Source organism: Peromyscus eremicus, unplaced genomic scaffold (genome assembly GCF_949786415.1).
Source record: "Peromyscus eremicus unplaced genomic scaffold, PerEre_H2_v1 PerEre#2#chr22_unloc_1, whole genome shotgun sequence".
In the NCBI taxonomy this organism is placed as follows: Eukaryota; Metazoa; Chordata; class Mammalia; order Rodentia; family Cricetidae; genus Peromyscus; species Peromyscus eremicus.
Window position 1 is genome coordinate 7,981,464 of NW_026734286.1, and position 27,440 is coordinate 8,008,903.

Genomic DNA, 27,440 nt, shown 5'->3' on the forward strand with positions numbered 1-27,440 from the left:
ATGTGTTGCTCTGATTGGTCATTAAATAAATCACTGATTGGCCAGTGGCTAGGCAGGAAGTATAGGCGGGACAAAGAGGAGAAAAAAGCTGGGAAGTGGAAGGCTGAGTCAGAGAGACACTGCCAGCCACCATGATGAGAAACAGCATGTGAAGATGCCGGTAAGCCACGAGCCACATGGCAAGGTATAGATTTATGGAAATGGATTAATTTAAGTTGTAAGAACAGTTAGTAAGAAGCCTGCCACGGCCATACAGTTTGTAACCAATATAAGTCTCTGTGTTTACTTGGTCGGGTCTGAGCGGCTGTGGGACTGGCAGGTGAGAGAGATTTGTCCTGACTGTGGGCCAGGCAGGAAAACTCTAGCTATACCCTCTGGTTTCCAGAAACAAGGATGTTTCTATTACAAAAACTGTTTGTGAAACTGAGGCGTCCTGAAAAACTTCATCAAAAAGATTTTTAACTATGGGAAACAGGAAAAACCTGCAGAATCAGACTCTATGAAACAATAAGGGACCCTGAGGATGGAGTTAACCATTGCCAGAAAGAAATAGGCCAGGATTGTTTAGATGTTTAGACACTTGGCCCCAGTCATACTACATAGGGATAGGAACTAACCAGACTGACAGCCCATTGACTGACAAAACTCACTGTAAATGGGGAAAGCTCAAATTAATGTTCTGTTTTATGGGTTAATTCATAAAGATAACAATATCACCAAGCCCGTGAGACTGCTCGGTGGGCATGTAACAATGGTTTGACTAAATGTGTCTCTTCTGATGCTTTCCAAATAAAGCAGACAGGTTGATCAGGACCTGATGGTATTAAAAGGTTCAATTTCTGAATTAAAACAACAGTTAGATTCCCTTATAAAAATGAACCTACAAAATTGAAGAGGCTTAGATTTATTTCTCATGAAATGAAAGAAACTATGTATGGCTTTGGAAAAAAAAAAACAAAAACCTGTTGTTCCTATGCTAATTGATCAGGAGTAATTTAGAAAAACATTGCCATGGTTGGGGAAATAATTGATACCAGTCTCTGTTCTCCTTGACCCACTGAATAACTACTTTGCTTTCATCACTGACTGTGCCTTTAATTCTCATTCTGATTGGATTAATGGTGGGGCCCTGCATCTTAACTAAAACAACTTGAGTCCATGATTTGACTCATTCACTAAGTCCAGTGGGGAATGTAAGAGGCCTAAGTTCTTAGTAGGACCCCAGACTTTAGCACAACTAACTCCAAGATGGAAGGGCCATTCAGGCTGTAAAACTCAGCACATAAAAAGTACCACCAGCCAAAAGGAAAACAAGGTCTAATCCATCAAAGTCCGTAGTTATAGGAAGCCTCTAAATGTACTAACCTTGTGTTTTAGTCTGTAGTTCTGCTTCTGGCTAAACTGTTCCTGTTAACAGAAGTATTATCAACACAAATATGGTTTTTGTGTTTATAAGCTCATTGTGAAAAAGGTCTAGGGCTACACTGGGATCCAGAGCACCCAGTGTAGCTGCAGGCAGATAATAATGACTTTCTATTGGCTTAAACCCATGTCCCAGCAGGCTTCTCTGGTGAATATTCCACAACAAACACCTCACAGAACTTTCTCCAAAATTGACCACATACTCAGACACCAGCAAATCTCAACAGATACAAGAAAATTGAAATAACTCCCTGCATCCTATCAGACCACCACAGACTAAAGCAGGATGTCAACAACAGCAGAAGCATCAGAAAGCTTACAAGCTTGTGGAATCTGAACACCTCTCTAATAACTGAATAACGGGTCAATATAGAAATAAAGAAAGAAATTAAAGACTTCCTAGAAATAACTTGGACAAAGACCCAATGTTTTCTCAAGAAAACATTCCATGGGCTTGGAGAGCAGTTAAGAGCACCAGCAGCTCTTCCAGACATCTTGAGTTCCATTTCCAGCAAACACATGGTGAATCTCAATCATCTAATTCCCTCCTCTGGAATAAAGGCATACATGCAGATAGAGCACTCAGATATATAAAATAAAAAACTAAACTTTAAAAAATTTAATGTTTCTAGAAACCGTCCCCCCCCAATATGATCAGTCCATTACCCTTTCATTTAGTCTTACTTGATTTCACAGAAAATGTACAGAATACAGAGATAATATAACAAAGTATTACCCAACCCGTCTTACTGACTCTTCTCTTGCTGTGAAGAAGATCTATGACCAAGACAACTCTTATTATAATGAAAGGTTTTTAATTTGGGGATTGATTATAGTAACAGAGGTTACTATAGTAACAGAATTGATTATAGTAACAGGATTAGTCCATTATCATCTTGAAAGGAAGCATCTTGGTAGGCAATCATGGGGCAGAGTGTTACATCCTGATACACAGGCAGGCAGGCAGAAAGAAACACTTGCCTTGCACTGGTTTTTTGAAACCTCAAAGCCCACCTACAGTCACACACCTTAACAAACAAGACACACCTACTTTGACAAGGGCATACCTCCTAATCTTACACAATTACTTCCATTAATTGGGGACCAAGCATTCAAAGATATGAGCCTGAGGCTGTTGAACAAATATAAACCATGACAGGAATACAACCTTAGAAAAGAAAGAGCACTAAAGGAAAAGAGTGAAAGATATTAAGGAAAACAGAGAGAGGAAGGGGGAAAGAAAAAGAAAGAGACAGAAAGAGATGTACAGAGAGAGAGAAAGAAAAAAATATTTCCTCCAAATAGGAGGAGCCAACTCCCCTGGCTGGGTTACAGGCTTCCTAATATAACCTTCCCTACCCCATCTAAGAAGAGATTAAATGTTTGGAGGCCTCCAAACTTAGGTTTAAGTCCCTATCTTTTCCCTGAGTGCATGGCATTATCCCTTGTTTCCTTCCCTATCCAGGTCCCTCAGAGAACCTGGGAAACTATGGATCAGGTCTGGTGGAAACAATGAAGGCAGTCAGTCTCCTGGTGTGCTGAAGTGTGACTGCTGTAGACGATGACATCAGAAGCTGCATTTCTAACTGAAGAGAAGTGCCACACAAGGCACAAACGTTTTAAATTTTACTTAACTTTTTTTTGTTTGTTTGTTTGTTTTTAGATGAAAAACTACTGGCTATTGTGTAGGACTGGCTTCCCTGGAACTTGCTCTATGGACCAGACTGGCCTCAAACTCAGAGATCTACCTGCCTCTGCTTCCCAAGTGCTGAGAATTAAAAGCATGCAATACCACCACTGATTTAACTATTTTAACAAATTAAACACAAAAGTCTTCAATTCCAGCCAAATCAAGAGTCACAAATCTGTCTGATCGCAGCCCAGACCAGACTCAATAGGGAGAAAATGGGCCAAGCAACATCTTGTGTCTGGGGACTGAGGAGAAGGTGACAGACCTGGATGACAACAACTGGCTTCAACAGTTATAGTCAGTTGGGGAAACACATGGATGGACTCAACTGTCTCTGGCTGGGGTCATGGAATTCTTTCCTCTGTTCCCTAGCTGCATGGGGCCTACCTGCCTAGACACAGGGACCATCTCCTCCTACATACATGCAAACCTAATTAAAGAGTCTTTTTTTTAATTAATTTTTAAAATTTATTTTACATAACAACCAGTTTCCCCTACCTCCTCTCCTCCCATTCCCCCACGCCCTCCTTTCTACCTCTACATTCACTCTGCAGAAAGGGTAAGGCCTCCCACGGGAGTCAACAATGCATGGCATGTCAAGTTGAGACAGGACTAAGCTCCTCCCCCCTGCATCAAGGTAGCAAGGCATCGCATCATAGGGAATAGGTTCCAAAAAGGCAACTCATGTGCCAGGAACAGATCCTGGTTCTACTGCTAACAGCCCCACAAACAGACCAAGCTACACAACTGTCACCCATATGCAGAGGGCCTAGGTCGGTCCCATGAAGGCTCCCTAGCTGCCGGTCAGCTGTCTCTGTGGGTTTCCCCATCATAATCTTGACACTACCATCCCCGCCCGGCTCATACAATTCCTCCTCCCTCTCTTCAAGAGGACTCCCAGAGCTTGGCCCAATGCTTGGCTTTGAATCTCTGTATCTGCTTTCTTCAGTTACTGGATGAGGGTTCTATGATGACAATTAGGGTAGTCACCAATCTGATTATAGAAGGCCAGTTCAGGCACCCTCTCTACTATTGCTAGGAGTCATAGCTGGGGTCATCCTTGTGGATTCCTGGGGTTTTCCCTGGCACCAGGTTTCTCCCTAACCCCATAATGGCTCCCTCTATCAAGATATCTCTTTCGTTGCTCTTCCTCTCTGTACCTTCCCCAACTTGACCATCCTGATCCCTCACGTTCCCATCCCCTATATCCTCCCCTCTACTCCTAGTTTACCCAAGAGATCTCATCTATTTCCCCTTCCCAGGGAGATCCATGTGTCTCTCTTAGGGTCCTTTTTTAAAGCAAAGGGTGTAACACTGCACATTTAACCCTGGAATGATGGAAATCCTAACTGGGAACTGTACCTGATGGAGGATGGGCTCACCATAGCAGGGAGCAGGACTAACTTTGAGTAAAAAGCAACAATGTGGTTTGCTGCCATCTTGACTATTGTGTCAATATTATTTTTAAATAATACAAAATTTGAGCTACAGATTCAGTAAAAGTCCAATAACAAGTCTAACAATCAAAAGCGGGTCACGGTAGCAGAGGCCTTTGTTAAGTTTTGGATCCCCGGTTATTGGATAGCCTCTGCCACTGATGAAGTAAGTCAGATCAGGCCAAATTAGTAAATCCAGATTTAATCTGGGCAGGCAAAGCACCTCCTGGGTGTCTCTCAAAAAGGCAGGGACTAGAGCAGGAGAGCACACGGCAGGTGTGGTGGCCAGGTCTTAAGCAGCCTGCAGGCATGCATGGTCTTGAGCAGCCTCGGGAGGGTCTGACTCATGTCTGGCTTTCTTAGGAGACAGGGTCTGGAATGGGAGGAGTGAGACCTGAGCGTGGGATTTGGCCCCAGTTGGGGATCCCCAACAGCTTTTAATCCCAACATTTGGGAGACAGAGACAGGCTGATGTCTGTGAGTTTGAAGCCAGCTGGTCTACAGAGTTCTACAACAGCCAGGGCTGCACAGAGAAACCCTGTCTTAAAAAAAAGAAAAGAAAAGAAAAGAAAAAAAAAGAAAAGAAAAAAAAAAGAAAGAAAGAAAGAAAGAAAGAAAACTGTACTGCCTGTGAAACAATAAAGAGAGCAACAAAAAAAAATGTGAGGAAACACACACACACACACACACACACACACACACACACACACACAGAAACCACAATTAGTATAGAGTCGATTTTGACATGAGGCCAGGAAATCCATTAAGTCTGGCCTTAACTAACACATGACTGGACCACCCTGTCATCTACATGCAAATGTGTTAATGACACAGAATTTACACCCTGCACAGAATTAACTGCAGACAGATCTATCTACACCTGAATGTTCAGTGACAAGTGCAGAACTTCTAGAAGACACTGGAGACACCAGGGCTCTGTCAAGTTAGAAAATCTGCCTTCCCAGGCAACAGTAAAAGCTGCACATGCGCACGCCCAGCATGGTGACAAGAAATTTTCACACAAAGACTCCCAATCCTGATGCTCTGTGGAGGCACAGCCTGCCGGGCTAAGTCTGGCCCTGGTTTCCCACCAGCACACAGCACCCCAGAACGAACTCCACATGAGCTCTCACAGCTCCTCCCGGTGTGGGAACGACAGCCCCTCGTTCACCCTGGCATGGATGCCGAGCACGCCCGGCTCTCCTCAGCTCCTGGCAGCAGGTCAAAGTGCAGCACTAGGAACACAGAGCCTCCCTCAACCCCAGAATCCAACCCGCAGCGTGGGGGACCAGAAGTGCCCTCCCCATTCTGACTGGCAGGCCCATCTGGAATCCTTGATTGGCTAGTGATACCTGAGTGACAGGAGCAGCTCCCTTAGGGACAGCGTGCAATAAATGGGCACAGCACAGTAGTTCCCAGCCCTGCTTCCACCCCCGACACAGACCAGTCCCAGACCTGCAGAGATTGGTATTGCAGCAGAATTGCACCTGGACTGCAAACTTGTCCCTGCACATTTCCTGAACACACCAAGCACTTCTTCCTCTAAGCATAAGGAGATCATTAAACAATGTGCAGTGGAGCGATCCCCCTGCCTCACAGCTGAAAGAGTACCTAGTCCACACTAGTCGAATTTAAACCACCTGATAGATATTCACCAGGCATCAGCAATCACACCTAGGATTGCTCACACCTCTCTCAGCTGCACCTTACTATCCAAAACACTAACACTTTCCAGCCTTCTGTGGTGGCACTGGACTATTATGCCACCATTTGCGAGATGGAGGCAAAAGTTTAAGCCTGATCTACGAAGCGCATCCCAGGACAACCAGGACTACACAAAGAAATTCTGTCTTGAAAAAAACCAATGAACCAACCAACCAACCAACAACAACAACAAAAAAAAACAACCAAAAAAACAAAAAAGTTTAAACCACTTTGGTCTATGACAACCAACATCAACCTATTAGGGTCCCCAAAGGGGAGGTGACCAGGGTGACAACCTGGGATGAGTTGTTAAAGATAGAAAGATTGGGATCAGCATGTTATGGGACCCAGGAAGCTCCAAAAAGACTAGGGCTGGGTGGTGGTGGCACATGCCTTTAATCCCAGCACTCGGGAGGCAGAGGCAGGTGGATTTCTGTGAGTTTGAGGCCAGCCTGGGCTACAGAGTGAGTTCCAGGAAAGGTGCAAAGCTACACCAAGAAACCCTGTCTCGAACTCCCCCAAAATAAATAAATTAATAAATTAATTAATAAATTAATTAATTAATTAGAAAAAAGAAAGATTGGGATCAGCATGTCTTGCATAAGCTGATGGTGCATGCTAAGCAACTTCATTAAGATGTACAGGGCTGATACAGTATTTGCAGGAGGAGAATGGGGCAGTCAGGAGAAATATAATTAATCCATATAGGCAAGAAGAACACAAGATACCCCAGACTGAGCACACAGTGGCCACGAGACTGATAACCACAGCCTCTCAGGCTGAGGACCTTAGTTCCCCTGATTCCTTCAAGATGTTCACTCAAACATCTGACCAGACCTTGTCAAGTCAGCCCTTGGTCAGGACACAGAACCACTGTTCCCTTGGAGCATTCTCAGGGCATCTGAGAAAGACATGGACTGGCCTGGCTCCCAAAAGGCCCATCTTCAACTTAAACAAACAAAAACACACATGAAGTTGGAAACATAAGTATCAATGCATGGAAAAGTAGGGCTTAGAAAGAAAGACTAGTAGAGATTAGAGATAAAATCCATATGATAGAGAACAAGAAAATGCTAATGATACTAGAGGGAATATGATAGTAATAACAGCTACAGTATTTTGAAAAATAACGCAGAATCAAATTTCTAATCTCCCACATGAATTTAAGGCTGAGGGTGGAGGTGCAGTCCTGGAAAACCACCACATGGAATGTTGAGGCAGGAGCGTCATGAGTTTAAGGCCTGGCATGGCTACAGACTGAGTTGACAAAATACTTGGGCAACTTAAATGGACCCTGCCCCCAAATAACTTTTTGTTTAAGCCCCAGTGGGCAGATCTTTGTCAAGCATGGTAGGGGCTCTAAAATGAGTACCCAGTGTTCTCTACCCCCAAAATAAAAATAGAGCAACTACAACCAATATACTGAAATAGGTGGGTTAGAAGGGAGTGCTACGGCAGGAACCAGCTGGTTGGCTCAGTGAGTACAGACACTTGCAACCAAGTCTGAGGGTCTGAGGTCAACCCAAGAGAGAACCCACGCCTCCAACCTGTCCTCTGACCTTCACACATGTGCTGTGGCATGTGTGTCTACACATCTCAATGGCCCAAATTCATAATTTTTAAAAAGAAAACTGAAAAACAAAAAAAGCACCAAAATGTATAAATCCAGGAAAATAGCTAGTAATGTGTTAGTACAACCACTGACTAAACAGAACTCCTATCAGCACACTGCAAGGGGGGCAACAGGAAGCAAAACCTGCACAGTTTACTACCAAGTTATCAAGTTATCTCCGCAGAGCTGCCTTAGGGGAAAATGGGAACAACTGGGGAGTTGTTCGTGGAAATACTCATCTTCTGGTCACTTTTCTTTAAACAACTAACTCTACTCCGAGATAGCAAAGAAAAGAAAAACAAGGAAAGAAAGACAGAAAGCAAAGAAATTTGTAATAAAATGAGTAAGAATCATGAATACAGGATCTGTCAAATCAACCCCTTAGCAGGATGCACCAAGGCCTGTCTCTGTGTATGGACTTTGTCTCAGGCCTGCTCAGGCAGTGCTTATACAGCATCCAGACTCAAGACTGAGTCTCCTCTACTGCCATCAGCTCATTGCTGAGCACTTTTGTGACAGGAACAGTTTATTGTGGGTACATCTCACCTCTGAAGATCTGGAACCTCAAGAGTGGGCTGTTCAACACACATCTGAGCAGTGGCTTTCCCCCAGGGGCTATGGTGCTGGATATCATGTATGACTCCTCCACACTGCTATCCTATGTCACTTACATGTGCTACAAGAATTTCCACACAGCTGCAGCATAGATGACAACCACCCATGGTCAACCTCCTCCTGTGGTGGTGCACAGATGTAGGACAGGTACCAGAGTTTGCTTGCATGCCTTTCATCTGACAGACCTCTCTCTGCAGTCCTGCGACTCACCACCAAGCATCGTCATCATGCTGCAATGTATTACAGTCTCCATATCCTGGACTGTCAAAACCCAGGACAGGCCACCCCTTCCTGAGGACTATGCAGATAAGTCACTCAAAGACTTCTCTTGCCTGGCAGGTGAAGTGATACCTTGCTCGTTTCCCCAGCCCTGCTGTGCACCCAGGCTTGTTTCTTTGACATGTGAGAAAAGAAAGTAGTGAGTGATAGAAAGAAGTCTTTTTTAAACTTCATTATATAAGTACAGGTACTTTGCCTGTATGCATGTCCGTCCTCCATGTCTGTGAAGGGCCTTGGAGGTCAGAAGAGACTTCGTGGATCCCTTGGAACTGGAATTACAAATAATAGGTGGCCACCATTTGGATGCTGGGAATTGAACCCCAATGCTCTGGAAGATTAACCAGTACTTTTAACTGTGAAGCCATCACTCCAGTCCTGGAAGCAGTAAGTTTTCAAAACAGCCTGCAGTGAAATGTTTAGACCTAACTTTGACTCTCAAGTTCCTAAGAATAAAAATACAGCATTAAGTATCTGAAAAAAAGGCTGGAGAGATGATTCATTGTGTTCAGAGCACTGGCTGTTTGTACAGGGGACCAAATTTTAGTTCCTTGCATCCACATGGCATATCAAAACTGTAATTGCAGTCCCAGATACTCTCTTCTAGCTTCTTCAGGGCACTGTATACATGTGGTACACAAACATACACATAGGAAAAATTCCTATCCACATAAACAAAACTCTTAAGAAGAGGAACACAGTATGACTTCCGCACCCATGGTGCAGGGATATACATCCAAACTCATCACAAAGCCTGCCTAAGTTACAGAAGGAATGCTAGGTCAACCTGTCCCACTTTAAAAATACTTTTTTATCAGTTTGTGTGAAGTGAGTAGGGGAGGGGGAAGCATGTGCATACTATAGTGTTTCGAGGGATCAAAAGACAACTTTGTGGAGTCTCTCCTTACAGCTTTTAGGTTGGCTTTGGGAACTGAATTCAGGTGGTCATTTCTTCATATGCCCACAAACACCTTTGCTCATGGAACCATCTCCTTGGGCCAGCCCATCCAATTTAATGTGCCCTGTTTTGTTTGTTGTTTGGTTTTGTTGTTGAGACAGTACCACAATATGTATTTCAGCTGGCCTAAAACTCACCAGGTGGCTCAGAACTCAGGAATCTGTCCATCTCTGCCTCCAGAGTGCTGGGATTAAACGGATGCTGTTAAAATCACTGGGCTGGTTACTTCAAGATGCTGTCCTAGATCTGTCAACACCACAGGCACAGCACAGTTGCTCAGCTGTGCCTGTGACATTGGGGGTGGGGGGGGTGGGGAGAGCAAGAGGCTATTTCTACCCTCAATGTTCAGAAGCCAGTGAGCAGTAAGAATAGGTTATAGCACAACATTTTGCAGAGCCATGGTGAGGTGGCACTGAGTTTAGCTTTGATGCTGTTGGCAAGACCCCAGTGTCAGACCTCAAGGGCTAACCCAAGGGTTGCACAGTAAGTGTTTTAGCAAGATTTGGAGTTGGAGAGGAGTAGAAACTGGGTGTTCTTGGAAGTATTCTGGGGTGCCAGGAAAATACAAGCAACTATCCATCCTTTTTCACCTTCCAGGTCCAGAAGCCAGGAAGGATAAGGCTTAACTCTTGGTCATGTGGCTAATCAGGATGGGTGCAGATACGATTTTAGGCCAAGGGCCTCATGCGTGATGTCTGTAACCTCACCCAAAACATGCAGAAGCACTCAAACAGGCTTTGGGCAGTTCCATCATAGTAGTCCATGTCCTAAATTATGAACCACATTTTACTTGCCTTGAGTTTGACTGTACTTCCAAAACTGGTGAAGGAAGGCCTGTGGTAGTCGTACTAGCGGTGGAAGGCCCTCTGAGACTCAACATTTTCATTTACCCAACTGTACATGGCCTTAGAGATGAAAGGTAGGAGGGGGCAACTGGCACTAGGTACTATGACACAAATAAACCTTGTTAATCAAAAACAAAACAAAACAAAAACCATGGGCTATATATAAATAAAGGAATTTACATGATTAACTCAACACTGGTATTCTTAATCAAAAGTGGCCACAAGTAAAATCTGAACTGGTACCTACTTTCTTGTTATGTTAGAGTCATCAGAAGCTATTTCAAGGTTGGAATCTGGAACATTCCAGGATTAGATTTGTGTTTGGAAAACCCTGAGAATTGACTAGGAGTTGGAATGTGTCAAAAGTAAAACCAGACTCTGGGCAAAATGATTAAGACAGATCTTAGTATACTATTGATGTGGGAAAAAGAATCCACTGGGACTGATCTTGGCCTAAAATTGTAGAGGTGACTGACTAGGAGAACTGAGGGCATTATGTGGGTGTGAGAAGCAAGTAAAGTCAATGAAATGAAAATATATGAAAGGGTGGTTATCAGATGATAGGCTTGCTGTCCTCAGACCTGATCTTCCTACTCAGCTCCTGAAGGCTAGGAATTCTCACTTTGTTTGATCCCAGGACCCACATAGTGGAAAGAGATAACCAACTCACATAAATTGTTATCTGGGATCCACACAGGAACCATGACATGAACATACCCATCTCCATACGAGCTAGTAAACAAATACATGTCATTTAAAAATTAAAATGTATCTAGATTCTCATAAAGAAAGCCACCAATCCCTCTAACTTGGCAAAGATCCGCCTCAGTTTCCTTCACCACTGCAGAGATAGAAAGTGTGCTCCACATTACCCCTATCCCATCTTACACTTGAGCTTGTATGCTCCATACTCTCCCACCTCTACCTTACAATTTAGCTTGATTGTCATCTGCCTCGTTCAAGGCACCCAATTCCTGACATAGATACTCAAGAAAACAGAAATCTAGTTCATCAAGTAACATGTAGCTATTTCAGTGGTACTATTGGGTGGAACACTCCTCCTATTAGAGACCACTGTCCAATTGTATTGTGTTTACATCATCACAGGTAGTGTAAATATATTATTTTTTCCTGTGAAATACTCTTTAGATATATTTAAAATTTTGGTAAGTCAAACCAAAGGAGTATGACAGAATATTGCATGATAAAGCATTTTATTATTAATTTTGAATTTGCCCAAGTAATATGAGAGAGAGAAATTTGTGCGTTTATAGCCTTTGGTCTCAGAATTGATTTGCAATCTCAGTACTTGGAGGCTGAGACAGGAAGACTAAGTTCAAAGTCAGTCTAGGCTACATGGATGAAATAGTTACTGGGCAGCTTGAGCTACAAAGATATTTCAAAGCATATTTCTGAAAGACATGGGATCTTTTAAAAAGATAATAGTGGACCAGTGATTTGGCTTAGTGGGTACACATGCTTGGCATGCCAGTCCAATCCAGAGGACATGAGTTTGAACCCAGGTATACATGTGAAGGTGGAAGGAGAAAATAACTTCAGAAACTCCCAAACACATATGACTTGATGCCTGACAGTGCTCCTGGAACTAGGGAGTAAGCTCAGTGCTATAAGCTCTAGCAGCCCCCTTGCCTCAGTCTCTCTTGTAGACCACAAGAATATATTATAGAGATTCAGCTGGATATTAAAGCTGTATCTAGAAATTTCAAGGTATTTTCCTAGAGGAAGCCATTTATCATGGAATATTTGATGTTATTCACTTTTTAATATTTCAGCTGTCTTCTGCTATGAAATTCTTGTGGGCCCATATACTACTAGACCATATTGGCAAACAGTGTAAGCTTCTCAGATGCTTATTCCTCTAGGTAATTAACTCCCCCACAGAGCCTAGGAGACAAACAGGCTGTAGATGCATAGCTTTGCTTCCTGTGCACATGAAGCCTTCAGGCCTCGTGGCATTCCAGAGCTACTGACTCAGAACAAAGGAGGTTTTCACATATCCAGGTGGAGTAATTCCTGACCACACAGAATCACATGGCTAGGACAGAAAGAACAAGACAGTTTTTCTGTAAATGGTAGAGCTGCATGGCCAGAGAGAAGACAGAGAAGCAGAGACTTTGTAGACAGTAAGGCAGATCTCTTGTAGAGTTTATCAGGGCCAGGAATAAGGAGCTAGGAAGGATAGATGGAGGACAAAGGAACAGAGGACGAAGATGAGACCAAGAGCATAAGGCTTAGTTATTATTAGGGCTATGAGGGGACAGAAAAAGTAGGTACAGAGAGAAACTGAGACTCCGGATGGAACTGAAGCTGTATAGACAGAATTATGGTGGCAGATGAATAAACAAGTTGGACAAAAGGGCTCTGTGTATCTAGATTCATTCCCCTGCCATTGGCAGCATCTCTTCTGGGCCCCTGGGAAGGAAATTAAGGGACTAGACCTCAAAATTCTGATAAGTCTCCCCAACTTCTGGAATGAGATGCATGCATCGGAACACTTCTGGCTGAAAAAAATTTATTAAGCTCCAGGGAATTGAAAACACTCACTCAACACAGAAAATTCCCTGCTACACTATGGAAATTGCTCAAATCTACCAGTTGTTAGATTTCCTAGCTACTCTTCCAGCTTCATGACCACACATGTGCTGTCCAGCAGCCAGGTAAGATGCTTAGTTATCCCAGGGCCTTACATCCTACGTAATCCATGTGCTGTGTAATCACATAATTTGAGCGCAGCATGATCACGTAATCTATGCACATGCATGGCATATCTATAATATACATAAGCCCATACGCACATGTGCAAGGGGAGTACCTATAGAAGCTGGTTCCACCTATTCCTTCCCTCTCTTTCTGCATGGTCATTCCATAGGCCTACGCACACGCCCTCTCTATTCCCTTAATAAACTCTTATAGGGGGGTTTGTTGTACCTCATGGCTTTTCTCACACAGTAAACAGCACCACTTAATAAATGACATTGTGTCACTTAATAAATAATACCAGTTCCTTGGAAACTTTCAGGATTTTGGCAGAATGTAAGTGATAACCCATTTCTGCCTATTGACATTCAGCCTCTTTAGAAGATAGCTCTTCCAGTCCCTATTCCTTAAAGTCCCCTTCCTTCACAAAATCTGTCTTGGGCAAATGATCTCAGTGCACTGCCTGTGATTCAGTACAACTTTAATGACGCCAAATACACTATCCATAGTTACTTGTGCCATGACAGTAGTGATTCTGAGGAGGGAAGGTGGGTCAGTAAGATAACACAAGCAGAGCATCCCAGGTGTCCTTGTAGAAGGACACAGTGTGGAGGGCCCCCCTGGACTTCCAAGTAAAGAAGAGATGCCTAACAGCTAAGGAGTGTTGCCGGAGCAAAAAGGCCAATGCTGCTTCACCGATTGAGATGGAAACCACTTGAGGAAAAAATGGGGAAGGAGCAGGTGGGAGAGGAATAGGTGGGGCAGGAGTAAGGCAGGAAGCACATGGGGGGAGCAGGTGGAGAGGGGAACAAGTGCAGTCTTGAGCACTGTGAGCTGAAGCAGACCCTTGATTTAGTTTTGGAATTGTGAATGTGGAGATGACAAGACGCCTCCAGCACACAGAGCCAAACAATCTCACTGCTAGGAAATAACCCAGCTAGAGAGAAATGGTCAACTGTTCTTACCAAGGTTTTCAGAAGAAAAACCTGACCTATGTTGGCCCAGCAGGATAGGCTCTACTAAGGGTCCAGTATATACAAGATGGTCTAGCCACCATCTTGGCTGAGGTCAGAATAGGCAGGTCATGTGACCTCACCGCCATCTTTACTGGTGGCAGCGTGAGCAAGGCACCTGGTGCTCACGCCATTAGTATGGAAGGAGGTTAGGGAATAGCCTCCTGCTGCACATTGTTTCACCATTGTTTTATGAGTCAGGAAAAGTCCTCTGGCTTTGTCCTGGAGTTCCTTCCTCCATAGCTGCTCGGGTGGGTAGAGGGAGGTCCAGTCAAGGTCTGCTGTTTGTTCCTCCATGACCACTTGCTCATGTGGATGGGACCGGAGACATATGCACTCCCCTCGGGGCATCAGCGGAGCCACATGCTGGCTTGTTGGCCTGGCGGTCCTCAGCTGCAGCTACTGCAGGTGGGGACGGCATGCTCCTGTGCTGGAATAGGGTAGCAGCACTAATGCTTAAGATCTTAAATTTCAGATTTTGACATTGGTGCAATTCTGATACAAGTTCAGGATTTTGAAAAGATTTTAAATTGTCCTTGGATAATCATTACCTGATTTTCTACAATTTGGATTTCAATACTGATTGATAATGCTAATTTATCTAAAACTTTTATGTCCTTTTATATATTTCTCTCCCTCCTGGTTTCCCTTTTCCCAATTACTAAGACCATGGGCCAAGAGGTTCCAAATAAGTTCATAAATTTTAAATCTTGTATCTATCTAGTCTGCCTCTGTTTCAGTAAGCTTCCATATGGCTAACTGACTTCAACCTGTGAAACATGGACCTGTTAAAGGCTGATGGTGGATCAGCCCAGCCAAATATAATCATTCCCTGCCTCTGCAGCTGGGTCAGATACTGACAAATACCCCATTGCCTGAGTCCTGAACACCTGAGCCCCAGTTCAGCTTGAAGTAGCTATGGAGAATACATCGTCCTGTGCTCTCTGTTCCCAGGACAGGCTGGAGGTGTAGATTAGTAATAAAAAAAAAAAACAAAAACCTGGCATAGAGGACCAATTGGCTATCTAATGTCCATTGATATTTATTAATTAAAATGGTTCTGCAATAAGATAAGACACTTGACCTTCTTTATGCAGAACCAGGGAGATACTGTATGACCTTAAGAAATTATTTTTCACATTATTATTATTATTATTATTATTATTATTATTATTATTATTTTGGTTTTTTGAGACAGGGTTTCTCTGTATAGCTTTGTGTCTATCCTGGAACTCACTCTGTAGCCCAGGCTAGCCTCGAACTCACAGGGTTCCACCTGGCTCTGCCTCCTGAGTGCTGGGATTAAAGGTGTGAGCCACCTCCACCTGGCAAGAAATTATTATTTCTATATAAATCATTCATGATAGAGTTTCCAGTCCACCAAGAGGGTCTTTTTCCTTTTCTCAGAGGGTTCTTTTCTCAGAGTTGGGCTACACTCTGATTCACAAGCCCCCTTTTTCTTGTTCTCATTCAGCCTTGGGATCTTTCCCTGTCACTCTTCTTTGCCTTCTCAGGAGACAGCTTAAGAAATAGTTATTTTTATATAAATCATCCAGGATTATAATCTGGCTGTATTCAAAGGTTAGCCCCCCTGTCCTTGCTAACTTCATTAAGCTGTAACTAACTGGGAAACCTGTATATTCAGATTTATGCTCTCAAAGTTATAAATACATCTAACAGATTTTGTTCGCCCTGTCCTCAAACACCTGTAGAGATCTGAGAATATGGCATTTAATATAAAAGCTTTTTATGGCAAAGAGACATGTATGTCAGCTCCTGGCAGCAGCATCCTGTATTGTTTCCAAGAAGATAGATGGTCGCAGAACCTTCACCTGGAAGCTTATGGCAAGGTTAGCCACATAGCAAAATGCTGAGATCCTGTCCAGACTGAATTATTGGAGCGATGGTGATTGGTTGTCCTCTCTGCCAAGATAAGTAAGATGACCTCCCCAAATTCCTACTCCACAAAAAATCTGTCAGATCTTCTGGGCCTATCAGCTGAACAAATGCTTCCTTTGGGGCTTCTGCCCCTATCCCCACAATGACCACAGAGAGACTTGGAATTGCTGCCCACTTCTTAAATTTATCCTTCTCAGATCTGACAATGTTTGATGACTAGGGTATATCAGTTTGACAGCCCCAATCCCAAGATTATATATATATATATATGCTCTCCAATTACAGACAGGTATGCCCCATTCACAGACTTCATGGTACAGGATAGACTGGTTTCAGATATAACTTCATAGGTTTAAAGTTTTAATACTGATAAATGCAGCTTTGATAAACTGATAAAACATCGAGTTTAAACAGTTCTTTTGTGTGTGTGTGTGTGTGGTTTTTTGACACAGGGTTTCTCTGTGTAGCTTTGTGCCTTTCCTGGAACTCGCTTTGGAGACCAGGCTGGCCTCGAACTCACAGAGATACGCCTGGCTCTGCCTCCCAAGTGCTGGGATTAAAGGCGTGTGCCACCACCGCCCGGTCTATAAACAGTTCTTAAGAGTCCTTAAATTTCTATGGGTTTTCAACCCTTTTGCTATGATGTAAATCTATTCTAGCTGTCTTACAGATACCTACAGATCCCTGGGAAAAGTCTTGCTACTGCATCAAAAAATCTGGTCTGATAAAAACTAACCATCTCCTGAGCCCATTTCTGGCCCCGCCTAATTTTTTTTAGCATATTTTGCAGTTTCCCACCTCCTGCCTGGGCTGTCCAGATATGCCAGCCCCAGCACTAACTGGCAATAGCTCGGAGGATGCCAACCCTCAACCGAGGATGCCAACTGAGATGGATGCACCCCCACCTCCAGAGAAATGGCAGATGTGATGGCGCCTACAATTCTGAAGAACACATCCCTCAGTTCACTTCTGGTACCACCTCTCAAGGACCAGGTGGACACCTGCCCAGCAACTGGAACCTGGCTTTCCAAGATGCCCCAATGAAGGACATACCTACTCTCATGTCTCACTCATTAATGATAACAATTTATTTTTTTCTTTTAGTAACCTGCCCCCTCAGCACATTCAAAGGAACAGATGCCTGAGATTTTCACAGTGACACAGCTCACTCAAGGAACAGACACCTGAGATCTCCACGATGACAAATAACTGGATTCTTCTTCACTCACACCTCCCATCATAAGTGGCTCCCGGTTTTCCCCCTCCCTATTTTGCCCTTCACCAGCTTGAAGAATAGCCTCAAGAATTCAGCACCCTTGTTCTCCTACTTGCTTTTATAACTCTTCTGTTCTTTATAATAATCAAAAATGGAGAAATGAGGGCTGGAGAAATGGCTCAGTGGTTAAGAGTACTGGCTGTTCTTCCAGAGGACCTGGGTTCAATTCCCAGCACCACATGGCAGCTTACAACTGTCTATAACTCCAGTTCTAGAGGATCCTACACCCTCACACAGACAAGACATCAATGCACATAAAATAAATAAATCATCAAAAATGGAGAAATGTTAATATTCTAGCCTGCCCCTTGGGGCCACCCTGTGCCCTGATGTAAAAGCCTATTCTTAATGGGAAGCTCCTCCCCTTCCTTCTCCCCCTTTCTGTTTTCCTCCCATGAGGTACATACCTCTTAAACCCCTTGCCCTTCTCTCTATCTCTCTTTTCCTTTTTCTCTCCCCCCTTTCTCCCCTCCACCAAATAAAACTCTTCCCTGAGCACTGTCTGCATGGTATCTCTGTCTCTCACCCACAGTGGAGCAACTGGACTCTACCTGCCAGGACCTCCCACATACCTCTAGCTTACAATATCATAACAGAACCTACCAGCAACAAGGCCTTGAATTGACTGCTCATGAATCTGACTGTGAGATGGGATGTGCTGCTACTGTTCGGATAGTTAGTGAAGAAAGATCTGGACAGCACAGAGGAGTGGGGTTTTTTGTCTTTTTGTTTTTTGGTTTTGGGGGGGGGGGTTGGCAAAGTAGAGGGAGGAGTGTCTGATTATCTTAGGGTTTCTATGGCTGCAATAAATACCATGACCAAAAGCAACGTGGATAAGAAAGGGTTTATTTGGCTTACGCTTCCACACCATAGTCCATCATTGAAGAAAGTCAGGACAGGAACTCAAGGACAGGATCCTGGAGGTAGGAACTGATGAAGGGGCCATGGAGGGTTGCTGCTGACTGGCTTGCTCTGTGTGATTTGCTCAGCCTGCTTTCTTATGGAACCAAGGATCACCAGTCTAGGGGTGACACCACCCATAATGGGCTGGTCCGTCCCCATCAATGAAAAATTAAGAAAATGCCCTTACAGGCTTGTCTACAGCCCAATCTTATGGAAGCATTTCCTCAATTGAGTCTTCCTCCTCTTAGATGACTCTAGCTTGTGTCAAGTTGACATAAAACTCTCTAGCACAGTGATGATTTGCCTTAATTCGATTAAATGGGAACCTGGATGAGTGACCTCTGAATGGGGGAGAACAGAAAGGAGCTGCCAGAACCTAAGTCCTGCTGAATTTAACTCCTGGGGCTAGAGGAGTATAAATATATGTCTGCTTTAAGTACTTCTGCTTGATTAGGAAGTCAAGAGACTCTTCAAGAGACTTTTAAACAGCATATCAAGCTGACCAGGTGGCACATGCCTGTAATCCAAGCATCTTGACTAACACAGGCTATACTGGAAGGTGCAGAATATCTGGGACAACAAAAAGGAATTCTGTCTCAAACAAGATGTTTCTGTAAGGTGCTATAATGGGACCCAGAGCTTTATATATGCTAGGTCAAGTGCTCTACATCTGACCTACATCCTCAGCACGCTGGTTTTCATGCTTGATGACGTAAGTATTCTTTCAGCCCGCAAGAATATATTATAGAGATTCAGCTGTGTATTAAAACTATACTTTGACTGGCCAAGGGTCTGTCAAAAGGCAAGCCATTTATTATGAATATTTGGTGTTATCCAGCCTTTAATATTTCAGCTGTCTTCTGCTATGAAATTCTTGCATGACCAAATATTTCCAGACCATTTGGCTAACAGTTCAGCTCCCCAGACCTGCTGAACTTCTAGGTGACTAACTCCCCTGCTGGAGCCAGTACTTGGATAAGGTCATGTAGGCAAAGACGAGCTGTCGGGAGACGCATAGCTTTATTTCTTGAGCAAATGAAGCTCAAACCATCTCCTCACCTTGAGGCCTAGTGGCTCTCCAGAGCAACTGACTGAGAATAAAACAGGTTTTTACATATCAAGGTGGAAGTTAGGGTAGAGGAACATTCCTGAGGAGGCAGAGAACCACGTGGCGAGGAAAAGAAGAGGCAGGCATTTTTCCGTAGAGCAGACCGAAAGCAGAGTGGGCAGAGAGAAGAGAGGAAGACAGAGGCTTTGTAGACAATAAGGCAGAACTCTTGTAGAGTCCATCAGTGCCAGGAATAGAGAGTAGTAGAAATGGAGAACAAGGAATCAGAGGACGAAGACAAGGCTAGAGGCATAAAAGCTTAGTCATTAGTGGGACTATGAGAGGGAACCAGATGGAACTGAAACTATGTAGACAGGATTTCAGTCCAGAGAAATAAAGAAGATGGATAAAGAGTTTTAGTGCATCTAGAGTTATTCCTGCCCTGAATGCCTGATGGAGCTATAACTGTATTGATAGAATTTTGTCTTAGAGGAATAAAGTTAACAGACATAAAAGCATAGTGTATGTAGATTTTTTTCCCTCAGATATCCCACACCAGATGAAGCAAAATCCTCAAGACACTGGGTATTCAATGAAGTATTGCACGTATTCACAAGCCCATTTGTAGGTATTCTTTTTTCATGGGTTATGACATCTTTTGTTGTTTTGTTGATGGGGCTAAGGTTTCCCTACGTAGGCCTGACTGGTCTGGAACTCTATGCGAACACTAGGTTAAACTTGCTTCCATCCTTTTGCCTCTGTGACCTGAGCCCTGGCTTTACACTTGTGCACCACCACACACAGCTGTTTTTTGTTTTGGCAGAACGTTGTCTCAAGTAGCCCAGTTGGCCTCAACATCAGTAAAGAGCTGAGGTTAGCCTTGCATTTCTTTTTCCCTGCCAAGTTATATGCTCCAGGTGGTGACAATTTAATAGTAAACACTGAGGCTAGGCATAATAGCATGGAATTTTAATATCAGCACTGGAGGACATAACAACTGACACAGAGGAAATCCAGAGAATCATAAGGACATACTTTAAAACTGTACTCAGCCAAATTAGAAAATCTAAAACAAATGGGTAATTTTCCCTATAGGTACCACTTGCTAAAGTTAAATAAAGATCAGATAAATAACTTAAATAGACCTATAACCCCTAAGGAAATAGATTAAAAGTCTCACAATAAAGAAACCACCCAGGGCCAGACTGTTTTACCATGGAATTCTACCAGACTGTTAAAGAAGAGTTATTACCAATACTACTGTACTCAAATTATCCACAAAATATAAACTGAAAGAATATTGCCTGTCTTAGTTAGGGTTTCTATTGCTGCAACAAAACATCATGACCAAAAAGCAAGTTGGGGAGCAAAGGGTTTATTTGGTTTACACTTCCATATTGCTGATCACTACCAAAGGAAGTCAGAACAGGAACTAAAACAGGGCAGGATCCTGGAGGCAGAAGCTGATGCAGAGACCAAGGAAGGGTGCTAATTACTGACTTGCTTCCCCTGGCTAACTCAGCCTGCTTTCTATAGAAACCACCAGCTTAGGAATGGCACCACCCACAGTGGACTGAGGCCTCCCCTAATGATCACTAATAGAAAAAAAAGTCTTACAGCTGGATCTCATGAAGGCATTTCCTCAACTGAGGCTCCTTCCTCTCTGATGACTCTACCTTGTGTCAAGTTGACACACAAAACTAGCCAGTAGAGTACCAAATACATTTTATGAGGCCATTGTTACCGTGAAATCCAAACCACCTAAAGAACCAACAAAGAAAGAAAATTATAGACCAATTTCCCTTATGAATATAGATGTAAAACTTGTCAATAAAAGACCGAAAACAAAATCCAAGAACACATCAGAAAGATCATCCACCATGTAGGCTTCATCTAAGAGAAGCAGGGATGGGTTCATATACAAATATTAAGGAATATAATTTACCATATAAACAAAGAGAAAGGAAAAAATTTACATGATCATCTCATTAGATGAAGGAAAGGCCTTTGAAAAAATCCAATACCCCCTTCATGATAAAAGTCCTGCAGAGATAATATGTAAGTAACCATAAAAATTCCACAGGGGAACTCCTAAAGCTGATAAACACTTTCAGCAAAGTAGCTGGATACATAATTAACTCACAAAAATCAGTAGCTCTCCTATGTACAAATGACAATAGAACTGAGGAAGAAAACAGGGAAAGAACACCTTTCAAAATAGCCTCAACTTATATAAAATATCTTGGGGTAAATGCTAACCAAGCCAGTGAATGACTTATATGATATAAACTTCAAGTCTTTGAAGAAAGAAGCTGAAGAAGATATGAGAAAATAGAAAGACTTCCCATAGACATGAATCGGTAGGAATAACCTAATAAAAAATGGCAATCCTACCAAAAGCAATCTACAGATTCAATGCAATCCCCATCAAAATCCCAACACAATTCTTTACAGACCCTGAAAAGACAATTCTCAACTTAAAATGGAAAAACAAAACACCCAGGATAGCTAAAGCAATTCTGAATAAAAGAACTGCTAAAGGTCTCACCATTCCAGATTGCAAGTTGTACTACAAAGGTATAGTAATAAAAACTACATAGTATTAGCATAAAAACGGACACATCAATCAATCAAACTGAGACCCAGGCATGAACCCACACTCCTCAGGACACCTGGGTTTTGATAAAGATATCGGAAATACACACTGGAGAAAAGACAGCTTCATCAACAAACGGTGCTGGTCAAACTGGCTGTCTTCATGTAGAAGAATGCAAATTGATCTATACTCATCATCCTGCACAGAACTCAAGTCCACATGTATAAGAGACTGTATGACTCTGCCCTGTGTAAAATGTTAGCTGCTGAGTGCTGAATGCTGACACACAAGCCACAGCCAAACGCTCAGCATCTCAATCCTCTTAGCAGAGTAAAGAGAGACAACTAGGTTTGCACTTACCAACATGAGAGATTGCCCAATTGGAACTTCCAATGTTTCAAGATAAGATCTCCAAATTGTACAACCAACAATTTAGTTTTCTTTCATTCATATGGTATGAATTAATGCATACTGGGAAAGTACACAGAAAGGCACTCACCCTGCCCACAATCAGAGCCTTCATTATAACACAGACACCTGCAGGACAATGACTTAAATAACCTCTAATCTAGCCTGTTTCCCCTGCAGTGTACATAATAAACCATTCTTTCTATTCTGCTCTCAATGGAGAAGACATGCTCCACATACAAATACTTTTTCCTGTTAGTGCAATGGACAGCCCACTCTGTGATTCAAATGTGTACTTTTAGGAGTGTGTGGAATTGAGAAGGTTGAAAAAGGAAGAAAGCAGAGTCAATTCCCTATAGACCAAAACACTGAAACCAAGGCAAAGAGAGTCAACATAACAAACCTTGTCTCAAACTATTTTTCTGGAAGCTTGAAGGTGCAACTGCTCTGGAATTAATATGCCTTCCCAATGAGAAATTGTGCCACACACTTGGAGATTAATTGAGAAGAGTCTCTTCAGTAGTTATACGCCTCCAGCTCTACCTAACACACAAAAGAGGAGCTGGCCAGGAACAGATTTGCTAACTTATATACACCATAGGCTTATGCATTCCACATATGTTGTCAACCTGGAGGAATGCTGTTTACTGCCCTCCTGCTATCATGGCTTGCTCAGTTTGATTACTTATACACTTGGAATAATAACCTGCCCAGGGTAGCACCACTACAGTGGGATGGACCCTACTACATAAATCAAGAAAACACCCTATAGATTTGCCAACAGGCCAGTCTGACTCTAACTTGTGTCAAGTTGACAAAATCTAACCAGCATACCTACCAAGTCATATTCCAAACCCCAAAAACAGATTGTTAAGCAAATCTCAACTCTCTTAACACTTGCTTTTCTGCTACAAGTCACAAAAATATACAAAGTAGGATTTCAGCTGATTATGACAAAGCTAATACGTGGAAGAAGCCAAGGGCCTTCCAGAGGTCAAGGTGAATCTCAAGGAGCCTTGGTGATATTTGGCTTTTGATTATCAGCCGTTTCCTGCTATGAGTTTCTTGTGTGCTATTGTAGCTTTTCCATCATTCATTGGGCACCATTTCCCCTCTACTAAAGGAGTATTTAGATAACCTCATGCACTGACAGCTATGCACAGCCAGAACCTCAGTTCAAGCCTCCCTGTAATTATCTTCATTGGCAGCATCTGGCCAGGTCCATCCCCAGATGGAGGAAAGTACCTTATCAGAGATACCTCTGTACTTTCTAAGAACAGGCTTAAGCGTCCAGACTACCGGTTTGAGAAGGCCTAATGGATGTGTCAATTAAGCTTAAGTACCTCCTTTCCCAAATCTTTCCTCCAGTTCCAGATCTCCCTATAACTATCACCAGAGGCATCTAGCTGTACACAGGTTGCCTAGCGACCAAGCACACTTTCCCCCACCCTGCAGAAAAATAGCAGATAGCTTGGACAGATAGGAACCACAGGAAAAAAGAAGGCAGTTTTATTTCCCCCCATTGACCTAGCAACTTATAGATTCTTAACATTTTCTACCAATCACGTTTAAGATTATAGTTGAGCACATAAGATCCTGCTTCTTAGATATTACCCAAATTTGGCCTTTAGTTAATTCATTTCCCCATTAGCCACTTCCCTTTCGGTTTGCAAATGATAATTAATAATTACTGCCCCTCTTTGTGATTCTTATCACCCCTCTGTTTGACTCTGGAAGCCTGGCTTTGCACTGTCAAGGGATTACTACTTGTAAGTGTATATATACTGGGACTCCCAGGGCACAGGAAGACGAAGAAGATTTGGAAGAATAAATGACTGGACTAAGAGCTCTGTGTGCTGAGGTTCTATTTCCCAAAAATAGTCCTTGCCGTTTGTAGTTTTCTCTCCTGAGCCCCTGGGATATATAATATTAAAGCTAGTCCCTCTAATATTATACAAGACTTTTTGGCATATACTTGTGCACATACACACATAAACTGGTCAAGTTTAGGATTAGAAAGATGGCTCAGCAGTTACCACCACTTGTTGCTCTTGTAGAAGTCCCAGATTTGGTTCCCAACACTAACATGGATGATCTGATGCCTCCTTCTATCTTCTGTGAACCCAAAACACACATGTGGTGAACATACATACATGCGAGCAAATCATTCATACACATGAAATAAAATACAGAAAAAATTAAAAACATATACCCTCATATTTTATGTCATCGGAGGTAAATAAGCCAGGAATACACAGAAATGTGAAAAATATCTGTAGCCAAAATTATAACTTTATAATTAAAAGAATTAAGGAACTGGATCAAAGGAGAGAAATTCCATGATTGTAGACAGGAAGCCTCAATATTATTTCAGTACAGAACTTGAGCTATAAATTCACCAACAGTCCAATACAAAGGTCTAACAATTTTTGCTATCAACAGAAAACTGATGAGAGAAGGTCATCATGAATGAAAAACTGGTCAACACAAGATTGAGTAAACAGCACACACAGTGACATGATCTGACTTCAAAACTCATACAACTTCAAAACTCATACAACTGCAATAAAGACAGTACTACCTGGGGAACAATAAAGAAATCAACAGAGCATGAGAGCAAAGTTAGAAATAAAAAGCATAATTACTATAGAGTAAACTGTGTCACATTAGGCCAGGAAACCCAGTGAGTATGGCATGACTGACACACGTGAATGGACGGACCACCCTGGCATCCGCATGCAAATGGGTTAATGACACAGACTTTATGCCCTGCAAAGAACTAACTACAGACCGATCCTACACCTGAATGTTCAGGGCCAAGTGCAGAACTTCTAGAAGACGCTAGAGTGACCAGTGAGTGCTCTGTGAGGTAGCGAATTCGCCTTCTGTGGCGACGGTAAAAACAGCGCACGCGCGTACACTGCATGGTGACGTCACAATAAGGAACTATTCACACACAGTACTCATATCCCGGTGTTCTGTGCAGTTGCCGCTGCAGCTGCAGCCGCAGGTTGTTCAGAGGCCGCAGGATCCGGGAGTTGCAGGGACAGCAGACACCTCCGGGAACTCACGGACCTCCCAGGGCACCGCCTCCGCCAGTTCCGCCGGTTCCCACAGCCCTGGGACCCCAAACCGGCTCCCGCGGCCCCTCCTGCGTGAGGACGGCGGCCCATTGCTCACCATGGCGGATTCCGAACTGCCCCGCTCGCCTCACAGATCCCGGCAGCGGGTCACAGCGCAGCTCACGGAACCACAGAGCCTCCCTCAGTCTTGGAGCCGGCGAGCATGCAGCATGATGGACCGGAAATGCCCTCCCTTATTCTGACTAGCGGTCAAACTGGAAGCCCTGATTGGCTAGTGCGTCCTAAGTGACAGGCACACCCCACCCCCCACCCCCCTTAGCGAAGGTGTTTTGAAGGGACGCAGCACAGTGGTTCCCAGCTATGATGACCACTCCAAGTACAGAACTGTCCCAGATCTGCAGAGATTGGTATTACAGCAGAACTTACACCTGGGACTGGAAAGTCGTCCCTGCACTATTCATGCAATAAGTAGGCATTTCTTCTTCCTCCTGGGTACAGGTTATTATATCTCAAATCCACTACAAAAGGCTGAGGTGCCTATTTAAGGTACTAAAGCAGACACTGACTGCCAAGTTCTCCCTGCATCCTTCAGTCTCTACCTGTTACAGGATATGGCTTGCATCCCTACCCTACCCTGAACTAGTCCAGCACAGGGGCTGGACTGCCCTTCCCTATATAATCCAATCATTTTGGTTACCTGTTCTCTCTCTCTCTCTCTCTCTCTCTCTCTCTCTCTCTCTCTCTCTCTCTCTCTCTCTCTCTCTCTCTCTCTCTCTCTCTCTCTCTCCTCTCCCCCCTCTCTCTCTTTCGTTTTAAATTTCAAGTACTGGGAGTTGGTTTCAGGTCCAGGAGCATGCTAGGAAAGTCATCTGCACTGAGCTAACACCATAAGCACAGTTTGATTTTTATATAGCCTTGTTAAGTTGTCCAGGCTAACCTTGAATTTGTTATTCTCACCCTTCAGCCTCCTAAATACCTAGGTTTGTAGGCAAATGCCTTTATGCTGAGATAAGTTTTATGGGTTTTACCCCAATTTAAAAAGATAGAGTGTTTAGGTGTTCGGGGGTGGGGGAGAAGAAGGGAATGGAGAGAGAAATAGAGAGGCAGAGACGGAGACAGGCAAAGACAAACTGCTGAGGGAGTGGAATCAGGACGTAACTTTCAGGAGTTACTTTTCATCTGTCATCATGTGTCCCAGGATTGCATTTAGGTAAACAGGTTTGCATGGCAAGCTCTTTTATACTGTGAGCCAAATCAGATCTTAAAATTGGTTCTTGTTAGAGGAATTGAAAGGATTAAACTGGGCAAGGTAGGTGCCTTTGGTGGGCACTGCCAAGGAATGGTGCTAAGAGAACACATCATGGGTAACAGATCTAGTGTAAGAGGTTTGTGGAGATGGGGGGAAGGGGGGAGCAAAAGAGTGAACGGCTGTCTCAGAGCAGCAGCGTGAGATAGGCAGACAGAATAAACAAGAGAGCAAGAGAAGAGTAAGACAGTAGCAAGAGGAGCAAGTGAGTAACTGTGGCTCGCAGAAGGTTTAAGGGGTGCTCATATCACATAGGGAAGTATGAAGTTTGCCTCAGCTAGCAGCAGGAGATGAAGAAGCCGTTGCTGCTGCCACCACCACGGCAGGCTTGTGGGAGCTAACAGGAATGAAACAGGGAAAGGAAGAGACAGTGAATGACTGCTAAGTTACTGTTAGATCACACAAAAATGCCTTATACTACTGCAAATTGGGGTGATTATAGACAATGATAATGTACTTTTATGTTTCCAAAACCTGCAGGAAAGCATTTGGGAAGTTGTCAGCAGAAAGAGACAAATGTTGAGATGATTGTGGCCTGATGTAAACATCAAATATGTTCACATGTTGAAATGTGACAAGGCCACTATTAATGTCTAGTTTGTATTAATTAAATTTAATTTTAATTAAAAAAC

The 27,440-nt window shown here is 43.2% G+C and overlaps 1 non-coding gene and 1 pseudogene across 1 annotated transcript; one reads left to right on the forward strand and one right to left on the reverse strand.

The window, feature by feature from the left end:
• The window catches only part of LOC131900813 (zinc finger protein 431-like), a 37,369-nt pseudogene extending 11,645 nt beyond the window's left edge, over positions 1-25,724 (reverse strand).
• Positions 9,948-10,102, forward strand: LOC131900852 (small nucleolar RNA SNORA43). The gene has a single exon (XR_009376295.1). It is a non-coding gene; the product is annotated as a small nucleolar RNA SNORA43 (small nucleolar RNA).
• Positions 25,725-27,440: the final 1,716 nt, after the last annotated feature.